Source organism: Emydura macquarii, unplaced genomic scaffold, assembly GCF_026122565.2.
Source record: "Emydura macquarii macquarii isolate MOO-44397 ecotype Brisbane River unplaced genomic scaffold, CSIRO-AGI_Emac_v2 contig_499, whole genome shotgun sequence".
In the NCBI taxonomy this organism is placed as follows: domain Eukaryota; kingdom Metazoa; phylum Chordata; order Testudines; family Chelidae; genus Emydura; species Emydura macquarii.
Window position 1 is genome coordinate 2286780 of NW_027130636.1, and position 15669 is coordinate 2302448.

Genomic DNA, 15669 nt, shown 5'->3' on the forward strand with positions numbered 1-15669 from the left:
AGTCTGCTTGTAAACACCTCTCGTGTTATTGCCCCAGCTGTCTCAATACCATTGTCAAGATTGACCTGTCTCTAACACCTGCTTTTCCTAATATCCAGGTTGTGTTTTCTTTTTTTCAGGTTTAGGTCACTAGTTCTTTTACCACCTTAAATAATTCATCTATCACTTTAGTGCTATTTCCTCTCAAGTATTTATACACAGATATCCTATATGCCTCCTTTGTTATCTTTTCTTTAGGCTGCACATGATAAAATTCCCTTAATCTCTCTCTTCATGAGCCATACCCTCTAATCCTTTTACCATACTTGTCACCGGTGGTTGGATTCCCTCCAATTTAACAATGTTTCTTATTTTAATAATTAGATTGAAAAAAAAAAAAAAAACAACAACCCTATGCTAATGCAATGTTAAGGTTGCACATGAAAGTACTCCAAAGCCAGGAAATACCAATGTTAAGGTTGAATGCACAGCCACGCTTACGATGTCTTGTCTGTGCATTAAGATACAGGGACTAACCCTGCAGTCCTCACTCAAGGTAAGCTCCTATTAAAAGTCAATAAGGGTTTTACTGAGTAAAAACTACCACGAAAGCTGCAGACACAGTCCTTATATGATCACCTTCTATTTCTCAAATAATACATCACGGACTTTATTCTACAGTCTCGCTATAGACGTTTCTCTAAGGGGTTGTCCCCATGAACAATCAGTTCACTGCAAGCTGAGGTGTGAATCTGCTGTGCACTAGCCTGCTACAGACTAACTGTCCATGTGGCCCCTGCTGATGTGCACTAACAGTTGGTTCATGCTCTTCGATCTTGGTCTCTTTTAAATGGAGTGATTAGCAGCTTCCTTCACAAGTGTTTTGCTATCCAGATTCACTAAGGGAATTGGATGATATGAATTGCAATCATCCAGGTCCCTGCCCTTTTTCAGCATGACAACAGTACTTCCCTGCTGACAGGCATTTGGAAGTTTGCCTTGTCCAAGAGACTACTTAAACATCTGGAAGATCCCAGGAGAAAGGTAGTCTCTGAAGATCTTCTAAAATTCATCTCTAAGGCTTGGTCTGCAATTAAAAGCTATATCAGCATATCTATGTCAGTCAGAGGTGGGAAAAAAAACAAACCCTGACCAAAATAGCTATGCTCACAATTCCCTTGGTATAGACTTAGCTATGCCAGTGGAGAAGTGCTTGTGTCAATGTAGCTAATGTCTTTCAGGGAGGCAATGTTCCTAAACCAACATTAAAACTCCTTCTGTTGGCATAGGCTAATCCAGTGTGCCCATGGTGACATAGGCCCCATAACGTAGACACAACGTAAGCATGTCGGCAGTCGGAGACTTGCCAACGGAAGATTCACTACTACAAGTTTCAGTGTTGTCTTCTGTCACTCTGACTTCACATTGGATTTTCTGTTCTGAAATATGTAGAAGGCCTTCAAAGGAACTATTAAAGTGGTGGAAAGGGTACTGGATAGATCGAACCCTCAAACTCTTTATCCAAAGCTGAGCATAGGATTCTGAATGGATTTGAGAAACATACGGTGGGTATTTCATCAGAGACTATCGTGTCTCATAGGAAGAGACACCTGTAACAGAATGAGCACACACAGTCACTGAATGCATCGAAGATACAAAGAATCTGTCATAACCATGAGACCGACCAATATGGCCTCCGTTCAGAAGGAGACGTATAACCGATTTAAGACCTTTACACTGTAGACTGTATCCCGAGTCCAGCAAGGTACTTAAGCATGTGTCTAATTTTAAGCATGTGCTTAAACGTAAACATGAGCTTAAACACCTTGCTGAATGAAGGCCTATTTCCCTAGAACTTTGAGGAAAGGTTTAAAATAATTAAACCAAACACCTGCTAACAAGGACCCTATGAATGCTGGGAGTTTCTTCTGAAATTTGCTTTCAGAACTGCACTATTCTCTATATGTTTTCAGAGAGAGAGGGTTGCCTTCTTTTTGCAGTTAAGATTATTTGTTTTAAAAAGCTTACTAAAAAACTTCGGCAAGAAGTGCTGTAATGACTGCGTATTTTTCCATGGAGCACAGAGGTTAGGAAAAATCAAAAGTATTCATGGGAAGTGGTTCTTGTTGACAGTGTTTTGGTATCATCTTTTTATTATTTGTATTATAGTAGCACCAAAGGGCCCCAGCTGAGATCATGGCCCCATTGTGCTAGGTGCTGTACATTTTCTGCCCTGAAGAGTTTACAGTCTAAACAGATAAAGGAAGGGAGGATTATTATTGCCATTTTACAGATGGGGAACTGAGGCACAGAGACATTCAGGGGCTTGGCCAAGATCACACTCTGAGAGTGACAGAGTAAGGGGTTCACTTCATTGGGTGCTCCTGGAGAAGCTAGAACTGGGAACATGAGAAAGAACCCTCAGTTCCGCACCTGCCCTGGGGTGAATTAATGTCATGTCTAAATAGAGCTGGGTGGGAAAGACCTTTTGAAGTTTTCTGATGAAAAAGCCAGCGAGAGCAAGAAACCAGAATAGCCTGATGGTTAGGTCAAGCTCCAAGTCCTTTCCCTGCCTGATTTAGAGCTAGGATTTGACCTTGGGGGTCTCACATCACAGGTGAGTGCCTTGACCACTGGACTGTTGGCTATTCTGGCATGGGGTACTCTCAATTATGAGGCACCTTCCTCACAAAAATTTCATCAAAACTGACCCATTCGTGCAAAAAGTTTCCATGTCAATGAAATGGCGTTTTCCAGTGAAAAGCTGTGTAGCTGAAATTTTCCTGACCATCTCTACTTCTAAATACCCTCAAACTCCTGACAGATCACAGGGGAGGACTCAAGATCTTACAGACAGGAAAGAAGACGACCCCAGCCTGCAGACTAGGCTGTGATTAGGTAGGTTATGTAGATTCTTCCCGTGTGATTTTCTCTCCCTGTTCTTGATAAATCTGGAGTCAGATTTCCAGTATGCTCTGGGCACGCTCTTTGAACACCCAGAGATTGTCAGACACTCCTTTGCTGGTGCTAATGCTGTCTCTCTCCATGGCTTGCCAGAGGAAGTCACAACTCTCAGGCCCTTATTGCACCACCAGAGAAACCCCGATCAGCTCAATCATTCTTCCCCCGCCGCTGTTGTAATGGCTACTACTCCAGAGATGGCACCGCCTCCCTCATTTCCTGCCGCACAGCAGGTCCAGCACCCCGATCCACCACACTACCTTCTGGGCAAACGCCACATATGTCCCCAAATCACCCCCACAGCTGCGGGGAGCTACTCAGGATGGGGTCAGGAAGGAGAATGGCTGGGGGAAGAGATACAAGGCAGCACCTAAGAAGCCTTTCTGATTCTTGACTCCACATAGGAGAAACCCCTGTTGGAGGGGGTCACCCCACAGCACTGAGGGGGACAGGAGAGAGGAGCTCTATCTGAGGACAGGTGCAAGCCGCTGCTGCTCTACACAAACAGCCCCTATGTGAATTCACACTCATTCTTGGCCCAGGCGTCTCACAGTCACAGAGAATAGTAATTTACTACAGAGTCCTGTTGATTTCAATGGGGCTGTTTGTACAGTAAGTTATTACACTCAGGCTGGGTAAGAGTGGCACAACTGAGTCCTTTATTAACACCCCTCCCAACTTGTCCTACACCTCATTTTTTCCTTATATGCAGGAGTTCCCATTGCACCCCGTGCAGCAGCGATTACTGTTAACTTTAATTCTAAAGCTTAACCAGGCAGTAAATTCCCTGCTTACAGTTTTGTCAATAAAATAGAAAAGCTCAAAGCATCTGTCACAAACACCGTTTCATGCTCGTTTCTTCTCCAAGCCTTTGTCTTCACTCATTGCTTTGGTGCCATCAGATTTCCCCTGGAAACTCCGGAATTGTGCTTGCAAATAATACAGCCCCCGCCTTCCTGAGACCATAAGCCTGGCATTGAACAAAACTGTTGTCTGCCTCCCAGCTTTTTGGAAAGACAATATTTACGTTGGCAGCGCCTCTGAGTTGGACAGAGGACGCCCAGCACTAGTCCCTGTCATTTTCTGTCTCCTAAATCTTCCCCTTTTTGGCACGGATACTTCACCTTCAGCAAGGTTTGTGCTACACACTAGAAGCTGAAAGCCTATGCGGACACGTGGCTATAATTCATAACGTTGAGACAGCTGAGAACTTACAAATTGGATGGTCACAGCCCATGAATCCGAGTGATGATCAAACTCAGTGATAGTCTGAACAAAGAGCTCTGAGCCATGCTTGTAGCTGTTTCCATTGCTTCACACTGATTCTACCAGCATTCTAGACTTCACAGTGACCCAGGCAGAAGGACAATCCTGGAACATTTTTATATAGCTAGTACAACAGAAAAAGAGAGAGGGAGGATGTTGGGCCGCAGAAGCAAGTGATTGAGGAGACTACTGTGATGTGGCAGACCAAGTGCCAGTTCACGCCAACTGCCTTGTGTATGAGCACAGATCAAAGTGATTGTTAGATGCATAATAGTGTATTTGATATTTAAACTTCATGAAAACTAAGGGGTGGTTACTTGCATTGTTTTCACTTATCTGTCTCCTGTAATAATGCAATAGCAAACATTTACATTGGCCCTATCCCAGTAACTAAATAATCCATCTCAGGAGAAAGAAGTCTTGGGGAATGCAAATGAAGGACTCTAACAGAAAAGTGTTAATTTCAAAGCAAATGGTTCTTGCATGATGATCAGAGAGCAAAGAGGCAGAATTCATTCCTCACTCTCTGTCATCAAAGGAAAAGCCCACAGGGGTGGTGACCCTGTCAGCTTGTTCTGTGTTAGAAGAAGCTATAAATATGGACTCAGTAAAAGATGCTGCATCTCTGGACGGTTTGGACTCTCCCAGGGAAATGTACCAGATGCAAAGCAGAGATCCCCAAAGACAATCTGGCTACCTTGAAAAGAGTTTTGGGAAACGGGCAGTTCATTACATCATTGCCACCATGTGGAATTATAGACTGCGACTCCTCTGTACATTTATTTTACCTGCTTTAACCTCTCAATCATTCTCGTTGCTTTTTCTTAGTTAATAATCCTTTAGTTAGTTTGATACAGAATTGGCCACCGGCCTTGTCTTTGGTGTTAAGATCCAGGATACCAATTGATCTGGGGTAAGTGACTGGTCTCCTGGGACTGGGAGCAGCCTGATGTGGTGTGATTTTTGGTTTAAGTGACCTTTTACCAAAAAGTCCCATTTGTCTGGGTGGCACGATAGACTGGAGAGTCTAAGTGAACTGTCTGTGACTCCACGGTAAGACTGGAATAGTGATTGGCATGCACAGTTGCAAACCACTCCAGACAGCATGACAGCTATGTCTCAGGCTTCGTGTTTAGAATGAAAACGGGGAGCAAAGACAAGAAATGAAGGTGCTCGGGCCAGGAATCTCAGTGTGATGCCAGCAGGGAGTATCCACCCCCTGCAGCAGGGTCTGTGTGGCTGTTTTCACCTCCTCGACCTGGGGGCAACTGTGCTGGACACTCCCCTTCATTTCCCCAGGGAGGGAAAGGAGGGCAGCCTTAAAGTGCAGTCAGCACTCCACAGATGCCGGAGAAATAGACTGAATCACCTGTCACGGGCTGGCAGAGAAGGGGCTGCTGGTGACTTGTGCCACTACATGTGGACTTTCCACCTCTGGGAGCCTGGCTTCCATGGGATATCAAGCCCATAGCATCTGCCTCAGCCATCGCAGTCTCTTCTTTGTATTAGAGCAGCACCCGAAGGCCCCAGGGGTGAGCAGGACCCCATGGAACTATTGAAGCATTACACTTAGTAAGAGACAGTCTTGACCCTGAGCAGCTTGCTATTTAAACAGCCAAGACCGACCAAAGCTGGAAGGGGAAACTGAGGCACAGAGAAGGGAAGCGACTTCCCAAAGAGTCGGGAAAGGACCCAGTTCCCCCAAGTCTCAGTCCGCCTTTTGACACTGTCCCCACTAAACTTTAGCTGTCAAAACAAACTCCAGCCTTGGCAGATCTGGAGGACTTCCCCAACTGTTCTGTCACCATCTCCACCTTGGGCTGGGTCTCCAGGAGCTCCTTCCCAAGTCAGGCCTACTTGCTTTCCACTCTCATCCCCAGACAGCATAAGCAAGAAGGAGCTGACGTGGGAAAGTGGAGTGAACTGATGGGGGAGGGGAAAAGGAGGGAGACACCCTGGATAATATCCTTGCTTTCTCTTTTGGAGGCTTAGCAACATCTGAGGCACGAAAGGGGGAGCTGCTGGCTTCTAGGATCCTGTCTTCCTCTGTTTTGCCTGAGCTGGCGTTACCGGCTCAAAGTTAAAATACCACGATTCCTGCAAAAAGGGGGAGGGGGGCTCACTTGTCAGCAGCTGCCTAGGTGATATTTTGCTTTAAGAAAACTGTTTGGTCACCGATTACCACCATCATTTTCCTGGGAGGGAACAGCACTGCAAGTCTGGCCTGCTGAGGCTATCCCCATTGACACACAGGAGACTGTAGCTCAGGGCCTGACATGAGAATGGGAGAATCATGGGATTTCAAACTCAGGGGGCAGGGAGAGGCACTTAGAGAAAGCAGGAGGAATCAGAGGTACAGTTCACTCAGTAACTGTGACAAACTCATAGAGGTTCAATAGAGGAACCTTTGGAAATGTAGGAAACCCCCAAATGCAAACTGCCTCTCCTGCAGACGATACTGATGAAAAGATAGCCCGACGGCACGGAGATTAAAAAGTGCTGGCAGTATCAAACCAGTCGGGGGAGCAGGAGATGATGCCTACAAATATATTGCTGTCACAATACAGGCCCAACCTATGGAGTCTCTTCTTTCCTGAACACCATGGGAGAGTGGGGGGAGATGAGCTTTCCAAATAAAATACCGGATACCAAATTGTCCATAAGTGCACTGTAGACACAAAAAGAATAAATATTGGCCAATTGACCCAAATCTGGTGAAGATCTCAAATTTTCCCAGAGAGTATCTGCCAGCCGAGTTCCATTTAAACTTATCTCCTATCTCCCCTACTTGATTAGGCAATACTCCTGATGAGGCATGTGTCTAGCCTTCCTTTCCCAGTTATCAGTTGGACAAGCGTAGCTGCTTTTTCCTGCTTGGTTGAGGTACATCCTTAAGCTCCCTGCTCTCCAGCCTGAGCTAAGAATGTTCCCCGTTTAGCATATGCTGAATGTATTAAAATGGTCAGATTCAAGGTGACCATGATAAATATTTAATATTTGTGAAGAAAAGAGAAATGTTATTACCAGTAAGAATATTTTTAGAAACATCTGTAACAATATTTACAGGGCTTTTTGTCTCCAAAGCAATTTACAAACATTAAACTAATTAATCCTTACATAACACTCAATCTAGTGGACTCATAAACGTGAGTCACTTCACACATGGGAATGGACCCATTGATTTGAATAGGACAATTTAAATGCTTAAAGTTAAGCTCACATACATGCTTGCAGGATTATGGCCTAGGTACCTAGACAGAGCGAATTAGTATAGATATCATCATAGTGTTACCAGCTCTTGTTATTTTATCAGTTGTGATACTTGATGTTCTCCTTAAATATCCAGCTCCTGGAGTCATGTGAATAGGTGAGTCTCAGCTTTTATTTATTTTTTTTTTCAGTAAGATTCTAGCCCTTATAGGTTATAAAAAGAAAAAAAAACATGTGACCCAGGTACTTTTACAAAGGTAAATTTTAAATCTCATGATTTCAGCCAATCTCATGGTTTTGGGGGCTGGACTCCTAATCTTTGAATGGTTTGGGTTGGCAATATAGTAATCACAGTAACCAGTGATATGAAAATAAATGCCAGTGCCAACATGGCGTGAGCCTTTGCCCGATATGTAAATACTGAAGACAGAATTAATTGCTACAGGAAAAAAAAACTCTCTCTCTCTCTTTGATGACACAGTCTTTTAACAGCAGATTTCCCTTGACAGGAGCAGCAAAGCAACTTGTATCACAGCCACTAGATGGCAGCAAAAACGTACTGCTGGCATGCAAACAGGGCCTGCCCTGAATTAGTCTGCACTGTGTGCTAGGATGGACTCTCTCTATTAGAGGCAGTAAATTGAACCATTTCATTGTCTGGAAGAATTTTCTGCGGTTTTCCATCCAGAGCGTCCCACGATAGCCAATGCTGCACCAGTGTTTCAAGGAGGCAGAGCAAAGATAAAGGAGTGTAATATTACTCGCATGTGCCATGCCCCCCGCGTAAGATTTCCCTATCACGTGAAAGCAGCGCAGCCAGGCAGGCGCCTACAGGGATGTAGGGTTAATTGATGAGAAGACACGAATACCTCGTCGGAGACATCACAGCATCACTGAAATGGACGGTAGAAGACATCTGTTCGGTCACCTTGTCCATCCCCTGCCAGCACAGGATTCTTCCCCCGTCCCTGTTCCTGGGGCCAGACTGATGTGAAATATCTCAAGCAGCGGGGCTTCCGTCACTTGCCTGGGGGAATCATGCCAATTCAATAGACCTAGCTAGTGGAAGATTTTTCCTGCAGCTCCCCCTCAATTTCCTTTGGCTCCGTTGAATCCCCATGACTCTTCAGCTACCTGTTGAGTATTTGCACTGGCGCTAGGCTTTTTGCAAGCTGCCTGCCCCGCCCATCTCAGTGCCCCGCACGGTCAGATATGGCAGCGAAGTGCACGCTCAACCAGGGAGCTGCCTGGTGTTTGTTCCTCTTTGGTGCCCGAGGGAAGCTGTGTGTTGTGTCTCCATACAGAGCCAGCGCTGCATGTCTCCCCTTAGCCGCTGCTTAACCAAGCTTTACATACTTAGGTCTTTCAGTCTTTCCAGCCCATTTCATATTTTTTGTTGCCCTTCCCTGGATTCCCTCCTTTTTATTGATATACAGGACTCGGCCAGTTGATAACGGTAAGGCGGGTGGTAAGTTACATTGTCCACACAGCTAGGCTACATGAAAGCAGGCTCATATTATTGTACCATCTTTCTCCCCAGTCCTACCTGTTACTTTCTTTCACCCACCTGGTGTAACTAAGAGGTGGGTGAAGTGACTATCTTATCTAAAAACATCACCGTCATAAACATTCATGCACCTATTGCATTCCCTGCGCCGGCTAATTTTTGTAATAATGCCAATCATCTGTTTTAAAGTGATCGCATTTGCCTGCAATAATTGTTCTCGAATGCCTGTGTAGCCCGTCAACCAAACCGAATACCCCAACACCCGACCAAAACAAATCAGCCCACAGTTCTCACAGACTCAGGCAGGGAATGAATGGCCCGTGACAGATGTTACCCACATCACTTAATGCTCTGCTGGAAGGAGCTCAGGCTACGAGAGTGATGAGGGAATGTCAGTTACAGGGTTAGCTGCACCTCTGGCCTCTCTGAGTGTATCCCTCTTGGGTCTGAGACCTCAGACCTTTACCTTTTTGGGGTGGAATCCAGCCATTCTCCCACTCTTAGACTAGATCCCAGGTTGCGGCGCTGTATGTATCCTGACGTCCAGCAGACTCTTCTCTTTGGGAGCTTGTGACCCATACCAGCCTTTGCAAACTGAAGGGTTGTTTAATCTGAATTGCAGGGATAAAGCAGACCATAAGAGAAAAGGAGTTTTCAATCTATAAATGGTCCACAGGCATGCAATGTCTATTGAAGCCCTACCCCCTAGTACAGTGATCTTAGGAAGGCCCCGCTTCTTTAGACCTCTGAATATGTATGTGTGGGTGTCAGTCTGTTCCCTGCAAACAACTCCCAAATGATGGCCTGACCCTGGGCCATAGGGAGTGCTTTTAACCCTCTGTAACTTGGCTGGAGTCGAGAAGGCAGGCAGTGTGGTCTGATTGATAGAACATAGGAGAGGTGGGTACTATTCCCTGCTCTGCCCTGGCCTGCTGGGTGACCTTGGGCAAGTGGAGTCAATGCAACGTGACTCAGTTTCCCCTTCTGTACAATGGTGATAAGGACATTGACTTTCTTTATAAGATGCTTTGACATCTACTGCTGAAAAGTGCTAGATCAGAGCTAGGTTTTCTTATCTTCCCAGTTAATAGCTCAGGCACTCTTTCTTAGCCCCTCTGAAGTGTTTACTAAGAGGAGTCTTATCTGGAGCCATTGCCTTATTGCCCTGATTATTTTTTCCAACAACCTGCTATTAAACTAATCCAGCATCTCCATATAGCAGACATCCCAGACACCAGGTCACGTACACTACTCCTAAATTATTACAGAGCAGTTCCAGAGGGAACCAACTGTGCATGGACAATAGCAGCAAACCTGAAGGCATAATTCTCCCATTTTTGTCAGTGCGGGTGTGTGTTTGGGGGGGGGGGGGGGGGGGGAGGGGCTGAGAATGGGGCTACTCACAAAATTCTGACTTTTCTGATTCAGGTCTCAAGCTGAAAATATTGAGAAGTCTTGCCTTCCTTGCAATATACTTTTGGTTCCAGAGAAGCCCAGAAATGCCATTGTGCCCAAAAATAAAAGTGTTATCGGGACATCTGTATTGTTATAAGTGCTGGAAAATTTCTCTCTTCTGCTTTTGACAAAGCTGGGACTTCTCCAGATTCAGATTATTGTGGATAAATTTGTCTTTTTCCACTTGCCTTGCTACCTGAATTTCCTTCCCTTATCCCCCTCCATGTTTCTTCCCTCCTCATTTCCTACCCTCCACCCAGATGCAAAGGAATGTAACAGGGCATACTCACCGCTAGGATACCTCTTCCTGGCGGCTCTGGGAATTAGCACCCTCCAGATCCAATGCCCCCTTCTGCCACTCCTTTGCACATCCTACTGTCTCTCTCTGTGACTCAAGGCACTCTCTCTTCATAGCTTGGCCCTCTGGCCAGGTCACTATAATCCTCCCCTTCCAGCATAACAGAGTCCAATCAGACAAGACTCCCAGGCAGTCTTCAGCTTAACTGCCCAGTCTGTGCCACTTCCCCAGTGGCTGCTAGGGGAACCCAGCCCCGCTTTCTGTGCCGAGTTCCAATCCAGCAACCCTTTGCATAGCACCTGTGGTCTACCTGTCTCCCAAGCCCTGTTGCTATTTCCCTGGACTTCTTCCTACATCTTCTGCATCCCTTCCCTCATTTCTGGGTTCATTAGCCCAAACTACCCCCCTCCCTAGAGAGTAACTGCAGACTACTTCCTTCTCAGCTGAGCTCCATCATCAATCAGCCTTTCAAGCCCTGGCTTTCCCCCAGATGCTGCCTATCATCTTAATTAAGCTAATTTAACCTGCTCTGCCTCCTGCAGGGTGGAGACCCTGACACAAGGAGGTATGTGATGACCTCCTTTGTGGTCTAGAAGAGTGGAATAAGCTCAGTATTCACAACTGATGGAAATTAACAGTGAGATTAGCACAACAGGTTAACAACAAGGGCAGGGAGAACCACTGGAAGGAAATTTCAAGGACCATCTCATGCCCAGGGAATCACAGAATCATAGAAGATGAGAGTTTGAAGGGACATCAGGAGGTCATCTAGTCCAAGCCCCTGCTCAAAGCAGGACCAACCCCGACTAAACCATCCCAGCCAGGGCTTTGTCAAGCCAGGCCTTAAAAATCTCTAAGGATAGAGATTCCACCACTTCCCTAGGTAACCCATTCCAGTGCTTCACCACCCTCCTAGTGAAAGGTTTTTCCTAATGTCCAACCTAGACCTCCCCCACTGTAACTTGAGACCATTGCTCCTAGTTATGCCATCTGCCACCACTGAGAACAGCCTAGCTCCATCCTCCCTGGTACCCCCTTCCAGATAGTTAAAGGCTGCTATCAAATCCCCCCTCATTCTTCTCTTTTGGAGACTAAATGAGTCCAGTTCCCTCAGCCTCTCCTCAAAAGTCTTGTGCTTCAACCCCCTAATCATTTTTGTTGCCCTCTGCCTGATTCTCTGCAATTTGTCCACATCCTTTCTGTAGTGGGGGGCCCAAAACTGGACACAATACTCCAAATGAGGCCTCACCAATGCCGAATAGAGGTGAATAATCACTTCCCTTGATCTGCTGGCAATGCTCCTACTAATGCAACCCAAGATGCCACTAGCCTTCTTGGCAACACTGTTGACTCATACCCAGCTTCTTATCCACTGTAACCCCCAGGTCCTTTTCTGCAGAACTGTTGTCTAGCCAGTCGATCCCCAGTCTGTAGCAGGGAAATTCTTCCTGTCTCACTTTAGTGATAGGCACATAGGATTGCCTGATAAAATATCATCCTTTGTATTGGATCCAATCCCTCTTTCTGAAGATAATTACATTTGAATGAAGTTGTAACGAACTCGCGCCAAGCAGTCAGCCAGCATAAAGTCAGTCTGCATGATCACAGATGGGAGAAATAAGCTTATTTTGTTGTTCTTAGTGTGGGGTGGATTGTCCCCATAAATTTGGGTGGATGGTAAAGCCCAGGGAACTGGTTAAACGTGCTGTTTAAACCCAAAGCTTATGTTTAGCCTAAAGTATTGCCTTTCATTTTAATTGTTTGCTGCGGATATTCCAAAGACCCCAAGGAAATTGTTCCCTTTGGAGAGTGAGTAACAAGGATGGTCTCGTGGATTCAATGTCCCATGGATTACAGGAGCTGAAACGGCTACCTGCGGAGTTTATCTACAAAGGATACCAACTACACTTCTGAAGACTGTTAGATTGTGAATTATCTCTTGCTGGACTCTTTAACTTGGTGCTAGCTTTGCAGTGTATTATAGGTTTATCTTGTTAATGTATTTTGTGAATGTTTCCTGTTTAACGTCATTCCCATGCTTAAGAGTTTGCTTTGCTTAAGTTCCTATATGTAAAGTGTCAGTCCCTTAAAAATATATCATGTCAGGTTTCCCTCCAGCTCAGTGGTATACAGAGAAGCAGAAGCTCTCCAAAATTCTTCCAGCAGGAGAAGTGGTTTGCTTCTTGTTCAGAAGAAAGTGAAGGGATGTCTCCCCAACCCTTCAGACCCCAGGGATATTTGGGGTCACAGTGCCAGCATTATTCATGTTCTTTACATTAGACTAGCACATTCCATCAGGCACATCTCTGGGGTGGCCGACTGGAGAACATCCTGTGAATATCCAATTAGCAGCAACTGGTGGCATCTCTCAGCAGGGGTGGGGGAACCGGGGACGTGGTCTCCTCTATAAAATGACACATGGGCCATCTGAAGAGGATGTCAAGGTGAATAAAGACCACCTTAGAATCAGTCTTGCTGGGGATGGTGGGGATCGGGAGCTTTGGTCGGCGGCTCACCCAGGAGAAGGGAAACTCCAGTTTCAAAGCACAGGTGGCAGGATCCAGGAGTGGCAAGAAAGACGAAGCGACTGGAATAGCACACAGAGTCCTCCGTTGGTGGAGTTACTGTGCATGCATGTACTCAGAGACAGTCCCTGCCCCAGACAGCTGACAGCTGAAACACAGAGGGGAAAGCCCAGACCTATAAAAGTGGAAGCCAGGCACCTCGATACCTTTGCTGACCTGGGCCAAAGTCACTTGCCCAAAGTCACAGCAGGCAAACAGTACAGCTGGGAATTCATCCCCCATCTCCTGGGTCCCACGTTAGTGTCGGATGCTTTAAAATACATTGCTCTTCTCAGCCGGCCCATGCTTTTTGGTCCGTTGTGCCTTCTGCCACTATTCCCCCATGCAGCACAGGTCAGATGGTGCTGCACTTCCAGGTAAAGCCTTTTTCTTATATAGGTGCCTATTACCCCCACTCCCCATCCCGATTTTTCACATTTGCTCTCTGGTCACCCTGCGCTGATCTCCAGCCCATCCTTCTGCAGAGTGTGGAGGAAGGAGGGTTAAAACCAGGATTTCAGCCTAGGTGTTTCCCACTGCAATCACGGCACCACCTGGAGAGCTGTGAAACTGGATTTTGTCCTGGCTTGTGCATAATCCAGGTTTGTTAACATGTCCCAGTTGCTCCATTTTTATTACTGAGGATGATAAACCACACCCCAGAGACTGACCTGCTGTCTGGAGTCCAGGTCGAGTTGGCACACATGGAAATTAGAAAAAATGCCCAAGATTTTCAGAAGTGAGTAGTTGATGTTGGGGAAACCTCAGTTTTGGAGGCTGTGGGAGGAATTCAGTCATCACAGACGTCCCCTCATGGCCAGGTGTGGGCTCACCTCCACCACCCCCTGCAGATGGCAGCTTTGACCTTGCAGTGGCCTGGCTCCTTTCACAACCCCAGACCTCCCGCTAGCTCACAATTTATATCCCCACCTCTTTGGGAATAAAATATCATTTCAATCTGTCTCCAAGCCCTGGTGTCCCAGGCTGACTGTCTATACTGTTCTGCCCCTTTCTGTGGAAGCAGGGTTATAACCCTTTTAAGTCTTTAATCTGCTCCACTCACCCACAGGCTGTTGGACTGTCCTTCACAGATCGGGTGTCTGGCATTTCCCTTTGCAGAGCCTCCTCTCAGGAGACAATCCTAAGGCCTACTTTACCCCTGAGCCTCCACCCTGCCAGGAAGCATGACCTTTACAGTAGCCACCTAGCTGGATTTCAACCCAGATTGGTTCTGGCCCCTCATCCAGGTGCAACTGGATGAATTTACTGAGCTCTCCAGCTCCTCTTCAGTGCTAGTGCAAGATTTACACTCTATTACAGGTGCCTAATTTGAGACACCTTACAAAGACTGGATTATCACAGGACAGGTGCTCAACACTTTATGAAAACTAGGGCCCTTTAAAGCGTTTCAGAAACTGAGTATCCCAAAATCATTAGCTGTTTTTTAAAATCCTGATCGACATCGTAAATTAAACAAATTTATTATTTGGCTTGGAAGGATGAGATTTTTGTAAGGAAATGTCGGTAAATGTCAATTTCACCGCACACACACAAATGGATGAAAAAATATGTCCATCGGTAACAATCAAAATTTACAGACAGATAAAGTAAGAAAAATGCTGCTTGAAGCCTTATTAGAGTCAAAATCCAGTGATTTGGACTGTTTAATTAGGCTTTTTACAAATGGACTTGCGAATGAAGAGTGAAAACAGCTATGATTTGTTATATATTTTGACATATGATGTTGATAACTTGTGGTTTAACGATGTATAAAGTTTAACTTTTTGAATTTCAACATCTACTGTCATTGAATAATTGTCTGATCCCCCCATAATTTCTTCCCACTGTGAAAATTTCAGACGGGGGTGGGGGGAAATCTCTTCCTGGGAAAGTGATTTCCCCTTTTGTAGGAGTTAGCAATTTAGCACATTTTTTATGGGATTTCTTAGACTCAAATCAATGGTATCCCAGCAGCACCACCTCTTCAGTTACATGGTTAGTTTAGTTTCTATGTTCATTCAGTCTTTAAGCTTTCTATTGATAATAACAGAAAAGGCACAAATTATGATATGGACTCCTGTCTTTGTTCTGTGTTTGCACCTACCACAGTGGGATTCTGCTCCATGACTGGGATTCCTAGGTGCTACAATAATACAAACAATAATAATAATACTAATAATTAATTATGTTCAGTAGGAACTGGGTTTAGGCTACCATTGAGCTGGCCTGAATTTAAACATGTGACCTAATGGTGAAACAATCTGTAGCCTAGAAACCACAGTGGTGCATCATCTCTTGTAACTGATAGACAGCGGTCAAGTGTCCATGCAGATTTTATTGGATCTATCAGCTGCCTTTCTTGCCATTGACCATGAGGTTTTATTGATTAACTCAGCAGTGGGAACTTGAAAGGGCAGATGAGGTGACTT

The 15669-nt window shown here is 45.5% G+C and overlaps 1 long non-coding RNA gene across 3 annotated transcripts; it reads right to left on the bottom strand.

Annotated features, from left to right (window-relative positions):
- Positions 1–5812: 5812 nt before the first annotated feature.
- Positions 5813–11115, bottom strand: LOC137146966 (uncharacterized). Of its 3 annotated transcripts, none has more exons than XR_010918112.1 (4): positions 10669–11115; positions 9390–9534; positions 8286–8443; positions 5813–6303 (listed from the first exon to the last, which is right to left on the bottom strand). It is a non-coding gene; the product is annotated as an uncharacterized lncRNA (long non-coding RNA). The 3 variants fall into 3 exon arrangements; XR_010918111.1 differs by lacking the exon at positions 5813–6303 and adding an exon at positions 6585–6874 and having other exon boundaries at positions 10669–11114; XR_010918110.1 differs by lacking the exon at positions 5813–6303 and having other exon boundaries at positions 6585–8443; positions 10669–11112.
- Positions 11116–15669: the final 4554 nt, after the last annotated feature.